We start from the raw sequence: 7,006 nt of genomic DNA on the forward strand, positions 1-7,006 counted from the left end.
ACCGGGGTGGGTGGGCAGAGATCAACCAAAGAACTTGTATGCATATACTAGAGGCCTGGTGCATGAAAATTCATGCACTCGGGGAGGGGAGGGTGGTCCCCTCAGCCCAGCCTGCACCCTCTTGCAGTCCAGGAGCCCTTGGGGGATGTCCGACTGACAGCTTAGGCCCGCTCCCTGCAGGAAGAGGGACTAAGCCGCAGTCTGGCCTCCCTCTGCAGGAGGCAACCGGCAGGCTGATCGGGGGATGGCTCCAGCTGGCGAGCAGCCGGCTCTGCCTGCCCCACCCCCCATCACCCCTCCATCGCCTCCAGTCGTCGCCACCCCCTGATTGCAGTCCCCTCCCTCTGCCCACTGGTACCCACCTTGGCTGGCCTGACACTGCCCACTTTCCGGCCCCGCCCCCCACTGACCGGTTGTTCCACCATTTGGTCAATTTGCATATTAGGCTTTTATTATATAGGATGTGTAACCCATGGACACAGGCAATAGGGTGGTGAAGGTCTGGGGGGTGGGGGCCGAGAGGGAGTCAAAGAGGAGATATATGTAATATTTTCAACAATAAAATGTTAAAAAAGAAATAAAAAAGAAAAGAAAAGAAATAAGTAGAATGTAGCTTTTCTGTTTTGATTACTAATGTGATTATTATAAAATATTTTTTATTATTTTTAGTTATTTAACTAATATTCAATCATATCTTCATTGTAAAAATGTTAAACAACACAGAACTATACAGAAAAGAAAATAGTTCCATTCCTTTGGCCCCTATTACTCTCACCATTGACCGTATTTTCATCTCTTGAGTTATCTACTATAGAAAAATCATCTATATATTAATTTACATATATAGTAGTAGATGCAGAAATATGTAGTTTTATTTTTAGTACTAATAGGATAATTTAGCCTAAAAGTTGTTGTTTTTTTATTTTAGCCTAAAAGTTTGTTTTGTTTATTTAATGTGTAAAAAATTTTTCTGTTTCTAAACATATAGAGTAACATTCTTTATTAATAGCTGCCTCACATTCTATAGTACAGAAATAATACTGTGATTTAGTCATTCCCTAACTGATGAATATTTAGGTTTTCTCTCTCTCTCTTTTTTAATTAACAACAACAAAATCCCACTACAATAAACATTCTCGTGCTTATATGAGAATATTTATTTAGAATACAGATAACTAACTATAAAGGCTATTGCTAAGTTACAGATAGATGCCTTTGTAAATTTAATTGATACTACCAAGTTACCCTTCCATAAAGCTGTATCAGTTTATCACACACACCCAAACAATGTCTGAAATTTTTTTATTATTGAACTCTGCCTGCATTCTTAAAAAAAACTTCACCCGTGTTACATTATTCTTTTGATGTAATACTGAATTTGATTTGTTAGGTGTTTTTTTTCCACATTCTTAGGACTATATTAATACCTAGTTTGTTGTAGATTTCTCCTACAGTTTTTCATATCAAAATTATGTTTGTATAGTAACATTAAGTGAAATATGCTCCATCTTTTTCTATGCTCTGAAATAGTCAAAAACCACATGGCAATTATGTGCTCCATGAAGTTCTAATCGAATTAGCTTGTAAAATCCAGGTACATTTTGGGAGTGCTTTGACAAGTTTTAACATTTCTTCTGTGGTCATGGGTATATTTATATTTTCTTCACCCTCAATAAATTTTGATCATTTATGTTTTATTTAAAAATCATTTATTTTACCCAGATTTTACAACTTTGAGCATAGAATTCAACATAATAATCTACAAAATAAAACCTGTAAACCTCTTCTTTATCTATGGTTATACAATATTCCTTTCCTGGCTTAATATTTTTTTCCCCTCTTTTTTCTTCATTAGCTTTGCAAAAGGTTTCTCTCTTCCCTTGTGTTTTAAAGAAATATCTCTGGTTTCTTAGTAAACTTACTAACTTTCTCTTTTCTAACCCACTAATATGTTCTAATCTTTATTAATCCCTTCTTCCTACTTGTCTTCATCATATTTTCTTTGTTTTCTTTTTAACTTTTAGTTGAACAGTATATTTATATCCTTTTTTCTTATTTAATTACAAAAGTTTTCAAAGCTTCTATGTGCACAACATTGGCCTTCTCACTTATGTAATATTCTTGTTGTTGTTTTCTACATAATCTGTAATTGCAGTTTGATTTCTCTTTTATCCAAAAGTTATATAGGAGTGTAGTGTGTGTTTTTTTCTTTTTTAAGTTTTGGCAGTAATGTTTAGTTTCTTTGCATTGTGGTTTAAGATTGTGACTTATGCCCAGGCAGTGTGGTTCAGTTGTTGAGTGTAGACCTATGAACCAAGAGGTCATGGTTTGATTCCTGGTCAGGGCACATGCTGGGTTTGTGGCTCAATCCCCAGTGTGGGGGTGTGCAGGAGGCAACCGATCGATGATGTTTCTCTCTCATCGATGTTTCTCTCTATCCCTCTCCCTTCCTCTCCCTCTAAAACTCAATTTAAAAAAACCCACTTCAAATAAATAAATAAAAATAAATTTTAAAAAGATTGTGGCTTGCATGGTTTCCTCCTTGGAATGTATAAAAATTTTTCTTGAGGCCTAATAGCTGACCATTCTTACCTAATGTCCCATAGACTTAAAACAGAGGATAAATTCTCTGCAGAGAACAAAGTATGACATATATGTGTAGCTGAGAAAATATTTTTTAAATATATTTTATTGATTTTTTACAGAGAGGAAGGGAGAGGGATAGAGAGCTAGAAACATCGATGAGAGAGAAACATCGACCAGCTGCCTCCTGCACACCCCCTACCAGGGATGTGCCCGCAACCAATGTACATGCCCTTGACCGGAATCGAACCTGGGACCCTTCAGTCCGCAGGCCGATGCTCTATCCACTGAGCCAAACTGGTTTCGGCTGAGAAAATATTTTGATACAACCTGATTCAAGTAACTCAACTGATTTGCCAACTGGAAATTTTAACTCCCAGCAGAGAACATGTTTTTTATTGCAAGAGCCAGGCTTTGTTGAGATTTTATAAGAAGGAGAAGGAGGAAGACAAAAAAAGAGCAGAAGGAAGAAAGGAAGGGGGGGGGGGGAGTTAGTTTGTTCAGAATTCCAGAAACTAGGGTTTAAATATCAAAAGCCAATTTTGTAGGACTAGCTAACTATAAAGATTTGTACTATGAACCCTAGACTTGAGAAGACACAGAAGTGATACATAATCATTTTTCTATACTAAAAGGGATTAAGTACTTATGATAGGAAGGAGGATTGCAGAGAAAGTAAGAAATTTAGATACAGGTAAGTGTTTCTGAATGGGGGCTCTGGTCCTGCCCTCTCTTAATGTTGAAATCCTGGAAGCGAGAAAGAGGGACCTAGGTTTGAAGGTCTCCCCTGGAGCCCTAGGAAGAAGGAAACTCTCAAGGGTTAATGTCAACATGGTGTGACCACCATGGAGTAGAAATGGTGGTGGGGCTGGCCTTGACAAAGAGAAGACCCAGTGGGTCTCAGATGGCAGCTGAGAGAGCTAGCAGGAAAGTTTACCAGGGCAAGGGGTGCAGGGACCTGTATTAGAGGGTTCAAGACTGAATGCTCCAAAGTCAGACAGACCTCAGGAGAGCTGCCAGGACTGGGTGAGGTAAGGCCCAGGACTCCCAGGGACCTCAGGCACAGTGGGGTTCATGATGATGAGGAATCTTGGATTTGGGGAGAAGCTTTGGCAAGTCAGACTAGTTCCAAGCAGAAGTAGTGCCTATTCCAGGACAGAGTTGGAGGCAGAGAAATTCCTTAAGTGAATGCTTGAGGTGGGAGCATTCATGAACAATGGAGATGCATAAACAATTAAGGTACTCCTATGCTCAAAGTTCTTTCGTTAAGAAGAGAAGGGATATACAGCACAGCTGGAGGTGGAGGCTGGCTGTCTGTATTTATGTGACAGATGAATGAAGTCACAAATTCTTTGCCACTCCTCCCAATGGGAGATAGCATGCCCTCCCCTTGAAACTAGGCAGGCTCTGTGTCCTGTTTTGACCAACAGAATATGGTCAAGATGCCACTACTGTGCAACTTCCAAGGCCAAACCTTAAGATCACCGTTCTGTGAAGGACCCAAGTCCTTGGAGAAAAGCATTTGGAAGAGCACCAAGGCACTAGAGGTGTACAGGAAGCCGAACGGAGAGCTGAGCCCAGTCACCAGCTGGACGCAGCCAAATAAATAATCCCAGTTGGCATCACCTGGAGCAGAGAGACCACCCCGCTGAACCTTGCCTGAATTCCTGACCTACAGAATTATCAGCAAATTAAATGGTTGCTGTTTTAACCACGTTTTGGAATAATTTATTATGCAGTGATGGATAACTACAACAGGTGACGCCAGTGTTTAGTGACAGAGGACTTTCTGGAAATTCTAATCTCTATGGTGACTCATAAACCCCTTTAGTTAGATTAGAAATGAAATCATCAGCAGTCTGAGTGAGAAGAAATGGAGGGAATTCAGAGACCATGACTCAGTAAGTCTGTCTCTTTAAAGGAAAGTAGCTGTCTATTTGGTTTCCCAGGGATCTCTGTCATAAAGGAGACACTGGCTTTATTATTAGAGCAGTTCGCATGATTAAGCTAATGTTTCTATATCCCTCCTCCTCAACAGCACCTCCCTCTCTCCACCTCCACCACCAATAACAAAAACTCCTTGCTTGAGGCTTATTCTGAAAGTATATAAAATCATCCAAATGAAAGAAAATTTCTAAGAAAATGAACAGCTGAAAAACCATATTTTAGAATTTTTACATGACTTTGATGGACAAGTAAATGCAGCACACCCCAAGGGCACCCACTCAGCTCTTTAGAGAATTCCCTGGAACTTTGCCACTGAATCCAGTGCTCGATGAAAGAAAATCCAGGATTTGATGGTGGATGTGGGCTCTGGCATGGGAGAAACTGATTTCTACTCCCAGTTGCCTCAGTAATGTTTGTGACTTTGAGTAGATCTTAGATTTCTCATATTTACTAAAATGAAGAGTCATTCATTCGGCAATATTTGTTGGGCTCCTACCATGTGCCAAACACTGTTCTAGATATTTGACATACATTGATGTACAAAGTAGACAAAAAAGACAAAATTCCTGTTCTCTTGGATCTTACATTCAGTTGGAGAGACAGACAATAAACAACAAATATGTCAATTACGTGTTATGACAGAAGGTGATAAATTCTACTGGAAAAACAGAACATGGTGAGAAGGAACAGTATTATAAGAGGAGAGGGCACTTTGCCATGCTAATTAGTATCATACCCATTTAGGTAGACGTCATTGAAGAAGTGACCTTCACACAAAGACTTGAAGGAGGAGAGGGAGTGGGCCATGTGGATATTTGAAGGTAGAGGGAACCATGAGAGCAAAGGTCCTGAAGTGGGAGTATGCCTGGTGAGTTGGAAGAGCAACAAAATTATTGTGACTGCTGAGGAGTGAAGGAAGGAGAGACTAGTGGGAAATCAGATACATAGGAGTTGGGGGGATAGGTGTTGATCATGTAGAACCTTTAGCCAGTATAAGGTCTGGCTTTACCTCTGATTGAAGTGGAAACCGTTGGAGCATTCTGAGCAAAAGAATGACATATTCTGATGTGTCTTTTACCAGGACCCCTCTCCTCTGGCCTCTAAATTGAGAATAGACTTGTAGGCAGCAAGGAAAACAATCCAGGGAAGAGATGAGAATCCATGCCCTGACTATTTCATTTGCCTGTTGTGAAACTGTTGAGTAAATGGCAAATAAGACCTGGGCGAAAAACTAGAATGAATGTAGGTGAATGTTCTTGTTCTCCTTGACATACCTACTCTGCACTGGACTATGTCTGGAGGCTGGACAGGTCCCCGCCAACCTTCCCTGGGAGTTAGGACAACGTGATGGAGATAGTGAGGGAGGACGGGAGACTGTTCCCTTCCTTGTTTGTAGGCAACTGTTCACCTTAGAGGAGTGGCTGGCTGGCCCGCGGAAATCTGATCCTGTCTAGATGTGTATTTTGGGGAACTGAGTGCTTGTGCACTCGGAACAGGAAACTCAGCCAACCAGTCAATAATGGCTGGGTTTTCAAGACTTAAAATAACTCTCAATTAAGAGTGCTGGCACCCAGGTCCCTTCCAAAAAGGTAGGGGGAGGAACTTGCAGCCAGATATGCAGCAGGTCCTGTGGGCTGGGAGGAGAGCAAGTCCTGCTGGGCTTTTGATGTTCTATTGTCACTCCCTTCACATATGATTCATGGAAAGCCCAGTGCCGGCCACATTCAAGGAAGTGCGTCAAATACCTAGAGTGAGCTGGTTCCCTTGTGACTCATCTCATGCCTCTAAACCAGTGGTCGGCAAACTGCGGCTCGCGAGCCACATGCAGCTCTTTGGCCCCTTGAGTGTGGCGCTTCCACAAAATACCATGGCCTGGGCGAGTCTATTTTGAAGAGGTGGCGTTAGAAGAAGTTTAAGTTTAAAAAATTTGGCTCTCAAAAGAAATTTCAATTGTTGTACTGTTGATATTTGGCTCTGTTGACTAATGAGTTTGCCGACCACTGCTCTAAACACATGATCATCCCAAAACAAATCCACTTCTTCAAGGGTTCTTCTTAGTTGTGGTTTGGCCAATCAAAGTTGGCTGCAGTTTATATGGACCTTTAGGAACTTTAAGAAAAAGGTGGTCTATAGTATTCCTTACTGTCCCTTTTCTATACCTGTGACCTCCTTTTTCTCTTTCTCCTTACCTCAGCCCCCAAGACTCTTGCTGTTTATATCAACTGACACTTTTTCTGTACCAAGCACTGAGCTCAGCTCTAGAGATTCAGAGCTGAATAATTCAGGGTTGCTGCCCTTCAACCATATTTGTTCTAGAAGGTAGAGGAAACTGCACAGAACCCTAATGCACTGTGAACAAGGGCTGCGACAAAGGACCCCAAAGAAGAGCTATATTAGCCTCTGCCCTGGGTTTTGGAGGTGAGATAAAGAGGGAAGTATATTTATAGCAGAGAATATAATAGATAATACAACTGGC

Source organism: Cnephaeus nilssonii (assembly GCF_951640355.1).
Source record: "Cnephaeus nilssonii genome assembly, chromosome: 17".
NCBI classification, from domain to species: Eukaryota; Metazoa; Chordata; class Mammalia; order Chiroptera; family Vespertilionidae; genus Cnephaeus; species Cnephaeus nilssonii.